This window comes from Octodon degus, unplaced genomic scaffold (assembly GCF_000260255.1).
Source record: "Octodon degus isolate 3935 unplaced genomic scaffold, OctDeg1.0 scaffold00174, whole genome shotgun sequence".
NCBI lineage: Eukaryota > Metazoa > Chordata > Mammalia > Rodentia > Octodontidae > Octodon > Octodon degus.
In genome coordinates, this window is record NW_004524750.1 from 2,933,234 (window position 1) to 2,948,360 (window position 15,127).

The window sequence follows — 15,127 nt, forward strand, 5'->3', positions numbered from 1 at the left end:
TCCTAGGTAAGTGGATACAACTTGAGGATATGCTCATAAGCAAAATAAACTAGACTCACATGTGTAAATGTCATATTGTCTTCCCAGTATAAGAACTAAAAAGAGGAAATAAAACCTGAGAGGTATAACAGATACAGTTAAACAGAAAGAAGCAGAACTGAAGGATTAAACAGTGAAGAGGAGTGAAAGGAGAACAGATAGGAAAAAGGCCAGCCTGATACCTCAGCAGACTATAGCGCCTGCTTAGGCAGAGTACAGCAGCCAGGATTTGATCCCAGTCATGCTGTGCCGGTCCCCACCCCCACAGCATGGTGGCACACACCTGTAATCCCAGGGCTTTGAAAGGATGAAAGCAGGAGAATCACTATGAGTCCTATGTATGTAGTGAGGCCCTGTAGACCCTGTCCTAAAGGCAGGAAAAAGAAAGGAGAGAGAGAGAGAGAGAGAGAGAGAGAGAGAGAGAGAGAGAGAGAGAGAGAGAGAGAAGATAGGGAAAAAGGGGAAAAACATGCAAATATATATACAGGATGTCTGAGGTGATTGTACTAAGAACTTAAATCAGTTTTTTCTTTTAATATCAGTTAATGTGTAGAATTCTCACCTTGACTAACTCTGTATGTTGATATCTGCAAACTAAGCAACTACATTAAGGAGAGCAACGTGTAATACAAGAACTGTGCTTGAAATACCTGTTACCTTGGTCTTCTAAATGTATACCATTTCTAGTGTCCCATCAATTATTACTATACTGTCTTTAAAATAATTATTTTAGAAAACAGTAATAAAAGAGAGACAAGAACAAAACTTTAAGATTTCTTGAAAGCATGCGGTAATATTCAATCATATGTCCAACGTTCCATAACTATATCTTTTAATCTGAGCAACAGATTTAATGATAAAATATCAATCATTGTTAATTAACCATTCTTGTTTTGAAAATCTGCAGCATGTATATTGTTGTATGTAACCCCATTTCTGTCTTTGTTTTTGTTTTCCATGCTTTTGTTTATTTTTGTTTTTTACTCTTTAAACTAAAAATATAAAAAAAAATAGATGGTTAGTGCTGACTTTGCACAAGACTGTAATTTAAACAGTTATCCAACACAGGACAAGAGTTCAAGAAAAAAAGAAAAGAAGAAAGAGAGAGAGAGAGAGAGAGAGAGAGAGAGAGAGAGAGAGAGAGAGAGCAAGCTATAGGCCCATTTTCTTAATGAATATAGATACAAATTTCAACCAGATACAAGCAGAATGCAACAGATTATTAAAATGTCACACATTGTGAGCAAGTTGATTTTACCACATGGATATAAGAAAAATTCAATACACATGAATTAATAAACAAAACACATCACTAAACAAATTTAAAAATGTACCAGAACACAAAATTTACACAAAACTCAATGGCCTTCCTTTACATCAACAATGAACCCACTGAGAAAAGTAACAGAAAAACAGTACCATTCATGATAGCTATAAAATTTAAGTGCCCTAGGTTTACCTAATCAAGAAAATAAAAGATTGCTATAATAAAAAGCTATAATATCCTGAAAAAAACAAGAGTGAAAAGGACATTAGAAAATGGGAAGACATTCTTCAGTAGGTAGAACCAACCACTTCAAAGTATCCACACTATCAAAACTAATATGTGGACCTAATGCCATCCCAACCAAAACAATAATAATTCTCTTCATACAATTATAAAAGTAAATCCCAAGACTTAGATGTAATCAAGGTCACCTACAGTAGCCAAAGAATTCCTAGTCAGCAAAAGTAAACTAGGGCACTCACAAACCCAGATTTCAAATTAAATTGTAAAGCTACTGTGATAAGACAAAAGCTGCATGATATTAGCACAGAAATCAGATATGTAGATCAATGGAACAAAACTAAGAATGTAGAAACAATCTCAGCTACACTTAGGGATCTGATCTTTGACAAAGGGAGAAAATTTTTGCTATGAAAAATGACAGCTTTATTAACAAATTGTGCTTGGGAAACTGGCTAATTATATGCAGAAGACAAACACCTACTCCTCATTGTGCACTAAAATAACCCAAAATGAATCAAATACCTTAATGTTAAAACAGAAATCCAGAATCTTCTGGAAGGTAAAATATGTAGAACACTTGAAGTCATAGGAATAGGCAAGGACATTCTTTGCAAAACCCAAGAGGCATAAGAAATAGTACCAGCAATCTATACATGGGAATTTATTAAAGCAATAATCTTCTGCACAGCCACAGAAACAACCTGCAGAATAGAAGAGACAAGACAACAGTGAGGAGACAACGTACAAGATAAGAAAAATAATTATCTTACCAGCTACTCCTTTGAAAGTGGAATAGTATATAAAGACATCAAAACATCTGGGCACGCACAATAAAAGGCCTAATAAAAAATGGGAAGTTGAAATGAATAGACACCTTCTGACACTTTCCAGAGGATGCAAAAATGACAAAAAACTATGAAAAAATGTTCAATATCTTTATAATTAGAGAAATCCGAATTTAAATGATAGTGAGATTCCATTGTATGTCAAAAAGAATGGCTAACATGAAGGGATCAACTAATAACAAATGCTGGAAAAATTGTTGCAAAAAAGAATGCCTCTGTAATCCTCAACCAGTATAATCGCTACAAATGTAAAAGATTGCTGGAAATAGTACAAAGATTCCTCAAAACAATAGAAGTTCTTTTCTTTTTAAAAAATTAAAAATTGTATTTACTTAGAAGCACTCAGAATGTCAACAAAACAGTTGCAACTTTTTTTTGCAATTACCGAGTGATACTAAGTTAACAGAACAGCAATTATTTTGTAAACGCTCCATCAGAGACAACTAAGATGAAACACTCCCATCCCCATATATAACTGGTTTGTGCTTTGCACTAACCAGAACCTGCTTTAAATCTCCACGCCAATTTACAACCCCTGTACTGTACCAGGCAAGGTTAGTGGCTATTGAATATACCACCAGGACAGGGATACCTAAGGACACATTCGGGGGCCGGAGAGATGGCTCAGCAGAATAAGCACTTCCCTGGCAAGTGCAAGGGCCTGAGTTCAATGCCCGGTTCAGCCAAAAATAAATAAATAAATAAATAAATAAATAAATAAATAAATAAATAAATAAAGACACATTCAGTTGTGTGTTAACTGTACAAAAGAAAAAACACTGTACAGTTTAAAAACAAATCTTACACAGTCTTACATTTTAATTTATTTTCTTCATAAGGAGTGAGTTGTGTACAGGGGAGTTAAATGCTTCATAGACAAGAAAAAAAATCTGTGTTAGAATCAACTTATTCATCATCATCCTCTTCATCCTCCTCATCCTCTTCATCTTCTTCCTTCTCTTCATCCTCACCTTCCTCATCCTCCTCTTCCTTCTTTTTCTTGCTTTTCTCATTCTTGACAACTGCCTTTTTTGTTGCTTCTTTAGTCTGGTAGGTAGTGATGTCCTTTTCATACTTTTCCTTCAGCTTAGTAGCCTCCTTCTCGTATGGCTGCCTGTCGTCTGCTGCACTATGATTCCACATTTCTCCAAGTTTCTTTGCAACATCACCAGTGGAGAGGCCAGAATGTTCTAATTTGATTTTTGGGTGATACTCAGAACAGAACAAGAAGGCTGAAGGAGCCCTCTTGGGTGCGTTGGGATCTTTGAACTTCTTTTTTGTTTCTCCTTTAGGAGGAATATAAGTTTTCATGTCTCTTTCATAACAAGCCTTGTCCACTTTTACCATGTCTTCAAATTTTCATTTTTTTTTTTTTTAGCAGACATGGTCTTCCACCTCTCTGAGCACTTCTTAGAAAACTGTGAGAAGTTAATGGAAGCACCTGGGTGCTTCTTGTGCTCCTCTCGGCAAGTTTGCACAGAGAATGCGTATGATGACATCCCGCCTCTCGGCTTCTTAGGGTCTCCTTTGCCCATGTCTACTTGTTTTCCTCAGTGAGGCACAGAGTTGCCCAGTGCCCGTCCGGCCCTCACTTCCCCAGGTGCTGTCTCTATGGAGCTCAGTGTACTGCAGTGGCTAGAAGCTCTTTTCTGCTTAGGTACTCCCTTTTCAAGTAACTGGCTGAAAGAATTATAGTCCAAAAGTACATGTGCATCCATGCTTAGAGCAGCACAGTTCAGAGTTTGGAAGTGGCACACCAGCAGCAGAATGGGTAAAGAAAACGCGGCACATACAGATCACAGCGTGCTGCTCAACCACAGAGAAGCTTACATTTGAGACATTTGTCAGGAAATGGATGTATCTTGAGACCAACATTAACTGAAATAAATCAGACCTAGGAAGTTATATATCACATAGGTACTGTTACATGAAAACTGAAAATATAAATCATTTAAAGAGAAAATTAAAGACGGAAGAAGTAAGGAGGCAAACTCTGTGAAGACACAGTGGGGTTCTGATTGCGGAAGAACAGGAGGGTGGGGAGGAAAGAGCAGGTAACAGTGGCTAAGATGTCGCACTTACAGGCACCAGTTCCCCAAGATGAAGATGTATTAGGTATTGCAAACACACACTAGTAAAAATAAGTAATTGAAATACTGATTATGCCCCCAAGTTAGAAAAGCTAGCTCAGTTGCTTTTAGAATGCATACACTTATAAAGACTCTTTGTATTGCTACTTAATGTATTGCAATTTCATCCCTCACTTTACTCAGTTACACATTTCAGAGAACTATTTTTATGGTAGAAAGAATGTGGATTAACAAAATCTACACAACATAGAATAAACTGAGATTCAGGGTTTAAAATTTCCCAGATAGCTCAGTGGATTAAAGAGCCTGCAGGCAGATGCAGGGCCTGGGGTTCGATCCCTGGCCTGCTGTGTTGGCTCTGCCCCCAGGAATGCTGAGATAGGGATTGAGACTAGGCATGGTGGCACATGCCTATAATCCCAGTGCTTGGGAGGCTGAAAACAGGAGAATCCCTGCCAGTCCAATCAGTGTAATGAGACCCTGTAGACCCTGTACTAAATACATAAAAGACCTGTATTTTCCAGAATAGTCAATTTTAAATATTATAAGTTCCTTGAATTATTTTGATAAACAATAAAAGGCTAATGACGAGTTTCTCTCTCTTTCAGGTTACTCCCTGCAGCAACTTCTATTGGACAGTGCTTTGCCCCTGAAGAAGGACCTGCAACCCACTTAGCATGTGTGCTACATTTGACTGTTTCCTCTCCTAAATTACTATCTTTGTGTGGTCTATCCTGTTACTATAAATGCAAGCTGCATTTGCATTCAGCTGTCTTGCTACTCTCTTCATGATAATAAGACTGGTGCTATGCTGTGTGGCCTAACCCTCATAGCCTGTGCCACAGGTTTGGATGCTAGCCGATAGACCTCTGGGAAGTGGTTGGAGCGCAGGGACTCACTCATCATTAGGCTAATCCACTGGTCAGCCAAAACCTGATGGCCTCCTTAGGAAGTGATGCAAACAGCGTGAGCCTAGCAGAAGGAAATGCACCGTGGCTGATGACTCCTGGACCACCACCTGGTACCTGATCCCTTCCTTGCTGGCTCTGGCTCCTGAGCCTGCGAGGCGAGCCACTTCCCTCCCTCCACACAGAAGTAAAACTAGTGGATGTATCAGAGTGTGGCTGGGGCCTCTGAGGCTATGAGCCAGGATACACAGCCCTTGCTTTATCTTCAGGCATTCAATCGCAGTGGCGAAACGCCACTTAGCACAGATGGCAGACCTACTCTAGACAGCCGAGCAAGGCGCTCTAGCCCTCCCCTCCATAGTGCAATAGGATTGAAGAGAAACACAGGTTCACCAAGTCTGTTGGACTGCTTGCCTTTTTGGACAGTAATTACGTTCTGTTCTCATACCTTCAGCACAGTCTTCTTCATACTCATATTTGCCTGACTCCTTTGCTTCCATTGTTCATGACAAAAGTAGAAGAAAATCAGAGTGGAACTTTCATATTGCATCATGAGCAATCCAACAGCCTGTCCTCCTTTATCTTGCAACAAATTAGCTTCCCGAATCTTCATGTGAAACCAATTACTTGCACTTGTGTCATTACACTTCCTCATGCTTTCTAAAGAACACTTCATTCTCTCTTTTATTATCTCTTGTGTCAACAAGTTTCTCCAATAAGCTTCTTAGTTTCAGTAAATGGCTACTCTGTTCTTGCATGTGAGGCCTAAACAGAAACTTGCAATTGCCATTGATGCGCATCTGGTTTTACACCAAGCAGAAAGCATCACACACATGTTCCCGGGTCAGCCAAGGCTTATATCTTGTTTCTCAATTCAGCCCACCACAGCCCCCTGGCTAGTCTAAAACTGTCACCTCCAAACATATCTCTATACTTTTCCCTGGCACCTTCAGTTGATTACCAACAAGGTTGCCAAAATGATTGCTTAGAGTACAGATGAAATTGTTTTTCCTCTGCAAAACAGCTCCCCCAAACCCCTGCATTTCACTGGTAGCCAAACCAGGTGCCCATCCACCTTCTCCCTCATGCTGTGGCTGTGGCTCACCCAGCCCCGGGTGCATCCATGCTGCTTGGATTCACAAAGCATCCGTCACCTCGGTCATTTCCTCTGCCAGGATCATTTTCTTCTGGGATATTGTTTCTGTAGTTCTTCATGACATATCTAGTCATCTGAAAGCTTATAAAAACCTATGACACACAATAATGAATTTCTAAGATTAAGGTAATTAAGTGTTCTTAACCTAAATAAAAAAGTCATCAAATTAAAATAAATTTAGGGATTATTCAGGGTGATGTTTCATACCTGTAATCTCAGCACTTGGCAGACTGAGGCAGGAAGATCCCTGCAAGTTTTGAGGTCAGTCTGGATTACATAGAAAAACCCTGTCCAAAAATTAAAAAAAAAAAAAAAAAAAGATTTGGTAGTTATCTAAGTAAAAATAAGAGAAGCATGTATGATGTTAAAAGTGTACAAAATCTTATTAATAAATTCTGAAAGTAGTGGGAAACCCATAAAATACATTTTGTATTAAATGAATTAGAACACCATTGAAGATACCAAAGGACACAACTAACTTAAGATGAATAAAGAAAATGCATCGTTGGCTCACAAGAGAACTTCATTTGTAGTAGGATAGAAAACATTCAAATGCCGTTACCCTCAAATTTAAACATTTTTGTAAAGATATTTCAACATTTTCTTGGAAATCCTTATTCTTCTGGGAAGACAAGAGAGAGCACTTCGGATTTGAAGCGGAGACAGTTTCATTCCAGAATCTACCTGAACTGTTTATTCCATATTTCACCCTCAGAACTAACATGCTGTTCTCATTACATTTAAAGGAATATTGGAGCTTGCTTCCCAAAATAAGTGGGTTTTTCCACTATAAGTCTGATAATCTGAAGGACTTTTCACTCCAATACTTGTCTATGTGATTGGACTTTTTGTTTTGAAGCTCGCTATCCTTAGTACAGCAAACTAAAGCCCTCTAACATGCTTAGTATCCTTTTAAAAGTCAAATCAACTTGGTTTTCTAAGACCAACCATTGAACCATACCATTCTTATTAGTTTTTTTTAAATATACATTTAGTCACCATTGCTTAATGCTTACAAAAGGATTGGAGGAAGAAAATTAGAAACATCTTCGCTATGATTCCAGGAAGCTGGGAGCTGTTTCCACAGCTTCCTGTGCTTCAGTATGACTAAATCTCAGTGTTCCCATCGAATAATAAGGGCATTTGAAGGAGGACTCACTATCATTTTCTGGAAAACCACTCAGATAGTTTCTTCCGCATGCTCCTTTACTGATGAGCTGAGTAGCACTCTTACAGTTATTTGCTAGTAGAAGTGTGATACAGCTTCGAGATCTGCAGGAAATGATTAATTCTTCATAGAAACTTCAACTATAAAGAGATGTATCATTAATAACTAGTAAAAAGCATAATAGCAGATACCCGATAATTTTCTTTTGCTATCATTATTCCTATCTATGAAATTCACTTATTTTATAGTATTGTTATAAAGGTGTTTGACATCTCTGAAATTTAAAATCTTATTCATAGTCATGTTTTTGACCTTCTGAGGCCTAAATATTGCCACAGAAAACACAACAAAGTTATGTGAACATGGACATCGGTACATTGTGTGGCTTCTTTCTAAAGTGGGTCACTTTTGATTGCCACATGCACGCTGGGCAGAGAACACGAGCAGAGGAACAGGAAAGGCTGTCTGCAGGGCGTCAGCAAGGAGCTGACGAGAAAGCGTCAGGCTCTTGAAGGAGCTGACCTACTAAGAGCTAAAATGACACCTTGGCGAATGAAAAGATGACTTCACCTCGATGTTTCCTATTAAAGGAAAAAAGGTGTGAAGGGTCCATATACAAGTGTTCTCTCAAACCGCTTTTCTCAGCCAACTGGTTCATAGCTTTGGCTAAGCCACCCAATCCTGTATCACCATTTTCTCATCTATAAAACACTAGCACTATCTCTTCACTTACTGTATAGCATAAAACCTGTGCTGTAAGGGCCAGAAAAGGCATGGTTCACAACATTTCTCAGTACAACTTAAAATGTTTTGAAAATGATAAGCACCATTGGTTTTAGGGATTAGATACATAGGCTTTTCTTCAATAAACTTCAAAAAATTGCCTCAGTAAAAGTAGAACTTCAACACATTTTAAATTATAAGATAAATTCAAAGACAAGTTTATCATTATGGTGTTGATTCTTCATTCATATTTAAATTTAAATCTCAATTTTCAGAAAAGCTCCCAGTCGTGTGTTAGGAGACTATTTCAACTTTGTGGAGAGGTTGGGTTAAGAACTACTATGATATCTCAGGATATGTAAAGATGATTCCACCCATGCAAATAATGTTTTTGATTAAAGAAAATGCATAAGCTATTTATAAAAGAAACTTTCTTCCATCAGAGATTAAGAATTACATAAAATAAATTTATCAAACAATAAAAACAACAAAAAATATCAGAGAGGTAACTATTATATATTATATATTAGAAGCATTTTTAAATGCAATACTTAGGTTTTTAGTTTGTATTTGCTTTGACCTAATTTCATTATTATACATTCACAATATTTTGCTGTTGCTATCTCATTGCTCCTCTACTTTTTCTACTCTCTTAATATTCCAACAAGCAATGAGCTGATACATGTTTTCAGAATTTTATCTACTCACCACAGTTGGCAAAGTAGTTTTATTTTATTTATTTATTTTGGTGGAACCAGGCATTGAACTCAAGCCCTTGCGCTTGCCAGGCAAGCGCTTGTTCTACTGAGCCATCTCCCTGGCCTGGCCAAGTAATTTTAGAAGTTTGACAAGTAGAAGCACTTCAAAAGTACTGCCTTCGTGTGTTTTCATTTCTTCTCCATTTGGCATATATTGATTTTTTGTGTATTGATAATGCACGATTATTTAACACTTTCTCCGTGACTCTGCATTGCTGACAGTGGAAGCTGGGACATCTAGTACTTGCGCAAACACCTTCAGTTCCATAGTTGTCCTAGAGACAGAGATCATAACACAGAGAACTAGGATGAGACTTGTGGTGACCTCCACAAAATTCAGACAAGTCACCTTTATTTTTTAAATTTATTTATTTATTTATTTATTTATATTTGAATTTATGACAGGGTGTACAGGGTCTTACTGCTAGATTAGATGCCTAGTGATCCTCCAGTTTACAGCCTCCAAAGAGCTGGGATTACAGGCACGCACCACCATACCTGGTCTCAGTCGCCTTCTCAGCATGTCCTGGGGACAGGGCTGGCATGGCAGGCCCATGGGATTGAACTCCTGGCTCCAGCACCTGTTTGCAGGCACTGTAATCTGCTGAGCTGTTTGAATGGCCCTTGAGAATTCATCTATTTTATTTTATTTGTATTTATTTATTTATTTGTAGTTTTTTAGGGAAGGTGTACAGGGTGTTCAGGGTCTCACTACTAGATCAGACTCCTAGTGATCCACCTGTCTATAGCATCCTATGAGCTGGGATTATAGGCATGTACCACCATGCCCAGTCTCATTTGCTGTCTCAGCATGCCCTGGGGATGGGACTGGCACAGCAGGCCCAGGAATCAAACTCTCAGCCACTGTGCCTGCTTGTAGGCACTTTCATCCACTGAGTTATTTGGCCAGCTCTAAGCCATCTTTAAAGAATAAAAATAGAAAATAACCTATTCAGACTAACAGGATCTTAAAAAAATGCTTGCATTAAGATTAATGATTGGGGCCATGGAGATAGCTCAGTAGAATAAGCACTTGCCTGCCAAGTGCAAGGGCCTGAGTTCAATCCCTGGTTCCTCCAAAAAAATAAATTAATTAATTAAAATGAAAATTAAATAAAAGAATAATGATCAAGTTTTCATTTTGTCTTTTACTGGCATTTTTAGTCAATGTCTGAAACACCTCCTTTGCCTTCATAAGGCTAGTAGCAGATAAATATTAAGTTCTAGTCTACCAAGCAATGTTTTATACTACAAAAGATTTTACTCCTCTAAACACTCCGATTGGGTGAAAAGCGCTATCTGATTCAAGGCACGTTCACCTTTGGACAGATCACGGACCTCCACCTAATGGAGAACACCAACAAAAAGGGTTCAGCGCTCATCAGTTTTTCTTTTTCTCCTCCCAGGAGTAAGGAATAAAAACTTAATAGCAGGAGATAAAAGTGAGCTGGAAGAGTTGGCGCTATCACAGCACTACATAGAGGAAGTGCTGATAGGGTCGGAATCAGCAAGGTCATTATTTATGGAAATAACGGAAATGGGAGCACAGACCTTGGAGTGCCGTTGTGTTAGTGAAGAATAGCAGAGTCACGTTCGAGCCCTGCAGGTGCAGAAGTTCCTCTGAAGAAGATTTAAATCCAAGCCTTCGGGCAGGAGGCTGGGCAGGCAGGCGGCGCGCAGAGCAGCTGGCCGCTGCAACGCGCAGCTTGGAGTCTGTAGCACCGTCTCGTTCCTTCCCGGGAGACCAGATCCAGCAGCCAGAAACCCACCTTGTGGAGTTTCCATAGCACGCCCGAGAGCTCGTCCCCGCTGTGGAAGTCAACCTCTGCACCTCCAAAGGTCCCTTCCGAGCTGCTGTGCCAGTGGGGCCTCCACTGGCGTCTACCAGGCCTTTAGCTGCGTGACAGTGACAGGACCCGCGACCCCGTCTCATCACCTCTTGTCCCCTGGGGTCCCACCGTGGCGTAGCTGCATGCTACCCCGCCCACCCCAGGCCGGTTCACAGCGGCGCCCAGGGGAGAAGACAAATCCAGAAGCTTCCAAGGGCGCACCCGGTCCTTGGGTGTCCCCGGCGTCCTCCTCTGAAGGAACTCGCTAGCTGGACGGAGAGGAGGCGAGAGAAAGGGACCAGCTCCAGGCCAGGGAACGTGAAAGACTCTCACAAGAGTAATCACACCACTAGAGGGGAGGGAATGAGACCCGATGCCGAGAGGAAAGCAAGGGAGGTGCAGATAGACTATGTTTGAAAAGCTAGAGGGCTGGAGGGGACAGCCCAGCCGGCAGGAGCGCCAGCTTCGGCCAGCTTGGGCAAGCGCAGGGCCCGAGGTCCGACAGCCGCCCCGCAAGCAGGCGCGCTGGGCTGGCCCGAGTCCCGGCCTGGCGGCGCATGCCCGTAATCCCAGCGCGGGGAGGCTGAAAGCGGGAGGGTGGCCACGGGTCGGAGCTCCGTAGTGAGACAGATACAACCAGATACATTTTAAAAACAAACAAATAAATAAGTTTTATAAAGCTTAGTTAAAAACCAATAAAGAGATAGATAAGTACAGCAAATGAAGTGGGATTATTTAAAATATATAAAATATTACATTTAAAATGCAGCATAATATATAATAGTAAACATAATTTTGACGGTAGTGCCACGAATTTGTTGGCACTTGTGAAGTATTAGTCCTGTTTGCTACTGGTGATATTAGTTTTCCAATTTTAATCTAAATACTTTTATAGTTTGGTTTAAAATTTTTTTCATATTATGCTTGTTCATTAAAATAAGGTTTTTAGGGAATGGGGATATAGCTCAGTGGCATAAGCACCTACCTGGCAAGCACAAGGTCCTGAGTTCAATCCCCAGTACTAAAACTAACTAAATAAATAAACAAGTTTTTACAATTTTTGTTAATTATTGTCATTGATTTTTAAATGTGGAATAGTTTTTCACTAAATTCAGTTATTTTACTAAAGCACTTGGAAGCAACATAGGGTGTTAATGACCATTTCTAGTTACTTGATAGCCTATTCATTTCTCTATTTCATGCTTTTTCTCCTAACCAAACTACAGTGGCCAGAAATATTTCTCATGTATTTGTTTCACTTTTTATTCTGGGAAATAACAGCCACCTATCTTTTTTTTTTTTAATTGGAAATTTGCAAAACAGCTAATGAACATTTAAATGTGCATTTTTGAAAAGTTTAGTAATTACATTATACTTTTAAGCTAATCTCAAATAATTATTAGCGTGCTATCTATATTACTCTGAATCATGTGGATATCTTTGTGTGTGTGTGTGTGTGTGTGTGTGTGTGTGTGTGTGTGGTGTGTTTGGATATAGATGTATACTCCTTGAGATTAGTGGGTTATTAAAATAATAAAAAATTATTTTGCTAAGATCTAGCAGCTCACCACTGGGTATACAGCCTAAGGGAGGAAATCAGTATATTGAAGGATGTCTTAGCTGCAAGTTTTTTGTATCATGATCTGCAGTAGCAAAAGTAATCAAGGTGTCAATGGACCGATGATTGGACGAAGAAGGTGTGGTAAATATACACTATTATTCAGCACTTAAAAGCAAAATCTTTTCACTTAGCTCAGTGTGGGAAAAGCTGAATACACTGTGCTAAATAAAATAAGTCCAGCACAGAAAAACAAGTGCTACGTGTTCTCATGTGGATTGTGGACGCTAAAGAGTCTGACGTCATAGCCTCAGACACGAGTCCTAGAGCTTGGGAAAGGTGGGACGAGAAGGGTGAAACGAAGAGATGGCAGCTGGCAGAGGCGGGAGGCAGCTGGACAGGAGAATGACTTCTAACCTTCAATGACATGTAGGGTAGCTACAGTTGGCAACTTCTAATTTCGCATTCAAAATAGCTAGGTGAGAGGATTTTTAATGTTCTTGAAGAAGACATGAGCATCTGCGGTGCTGGGTCTACCGATGATTCTGACACGATCATTACACACGGCATGTTTCTATCAAACCATCGTGCTGGGCCGCCGTGAATATGCACCAGTGAAAACTGCTGAAGCAAAATAAATATACGCCCACAAGTTGGTATGAAGGCAGAACTTAAATGTGTTTATCATAAAATGTAAATATGTACAGTAATATGTAGGTTAAGTAGTAACGTTGTTATACCACAAGGCGTACATTTTTAAAAACATCAAATAATATATGAAATATAATATTTGACATATCAAATATATATCTATATGGAAATGTATACTTTTTACTTGTCACATTTCACTGATTTCTTTTTTTAAAAGTGTATCATATGAAACTTTCTGTGTCTATAAATACAGTTCTATGTCATTCTTTCTCAGGTGCATAGAAACACAAGCGTATAGCACGTGACACAGAATATTGTACTTTCCTTTCTGCTATCTCTGCACCTCAGCAAATGTGATGCACATTTGAATTTCAGCAGCAAAGAGCTAATTCTCTTCCATTCTTAAGACCCTGCCCAGTGGAAAACGCAAAACGCTGAAGCGAGCAGAATGCAGTGGTTGGTGCGGTGCCACGTTCGCAGGTTCCCGTTTCCAGAGGACGAATGCTCTGCTGTGTTTGACTTTCCTGTGTGGGGAGACAGCAATGCGGTCCCTTCTAACACTGTAGGCTTCCTTTTTGACCTTGGAGAACTTCACCCACTGCAAAACATATAGTGACGTTTGGAGATATTTTTGCTGTCAGCTGAGGCTGAGTTTCTGGCATCTAATAGGAAGGGAGCAGGAGTACTGCTAAGAATTCTACACCACAGGACAGCACCTGACAACAGAACAACTACTGAGGCGAGTGTCAAACATGAGGGAATTAAACCTAAGCTCATTTGTAGCCACGGGAAGCTTTGAAACATAATACATGTAGCTATAAACACAGAAATGTGGTACTAGACTGACCTAAGAATCAAAACAAGGGAAGAGTGAGCAGGAAGCAGGTGCCTATCAGCTGGGATGTCTCCACTAGGGTGCTTTGAACATTTGTGGAACAGATACATGTGACTGTTTCACAACTGAGCACCAGATAGAAACTGTTATAAGGCAGCATAAAAAAGTCATTTCAAGTCTCCACTAGTGAGACCAGAGGGATGTGGCACTCTTAGATGGAAGAGGAGAAAGGGTGGGTTCCCAGACCTAAGAAAACAGTTTGGAAGCATCATCCATAATGCTGATGCCTTGTTTGATCACAGGAAATCCTAAGTACCCGAGAGAGAATCCTACTGCAAGCTGGTAAGGAGAGATGGCGTAGAAGAAAGAGGAGCCTCCTGCCGCTACCTCTCTCTGAGGAATTCCGGTTCGAGTCAACCTCTCTGCCTAATGCTGGGACTCTTGTTACTGAGCTGGCACTACTCTCTGCCGTAATACAAAGACACGCGGGGCATTTCTGGGCATCCTAAGACAGGGAACCAGCCATTATTCCCTATGGATGGAAATACAAGCTGGTTTCAATTTTGCTACCGTGGAACAGTGGCGCAATGACCATCCCTGGATTTTATTTTCTCTCCTCTCATTCCATCTTACTTTCTTCTTTTATATTAAGTTTATTGGTACAATTGAGATATACATAAGTTGTCACGGGGATGATTCATATTTATCATAGGGAACACATGCCTGCAAATGACACGACTTAGCTCCGCTTTTATCCTCATTCCCGTTCCTCTTAAAAACCTTTGTTTCCATTTTGTCCTTTCCCCCCATCTTTTCCTTTCCTCCCCCCCAATTTCTCCTTCCATTTTGAACAGCTTCTTCCTAATTCACAATATATATTTTATGTTTTGGCTCTTATTTTCACGTTCAGCTTCTCATACCAGAGAGAAAAAGTATTATTTACATGCATGTCTGATTTATTTCACTTCAGAGTATGGCCTCAAGGTCAACTGATGTAGCTACAAATGGTTTAAGTTCTGCCTTTATTGCTGAGCAGTACCTCATTGTATATATATAT

At 39.8% G+C, this 15,127-nt stretch overlaps 1 pseudogene; it reads right to left on the reverse strand.

Annotated features, from left to right (window-relative positions):
• Positions 1–3,300: 3,300 nt before the first annotated feature.
• LOC101559641 lies at positions 3,301–3,929 on the reverse strand (annotated as a pseudogene).
• Between the last annotated feature and the right edge of the window lie 11,198 nt (positions 3,930–15,127).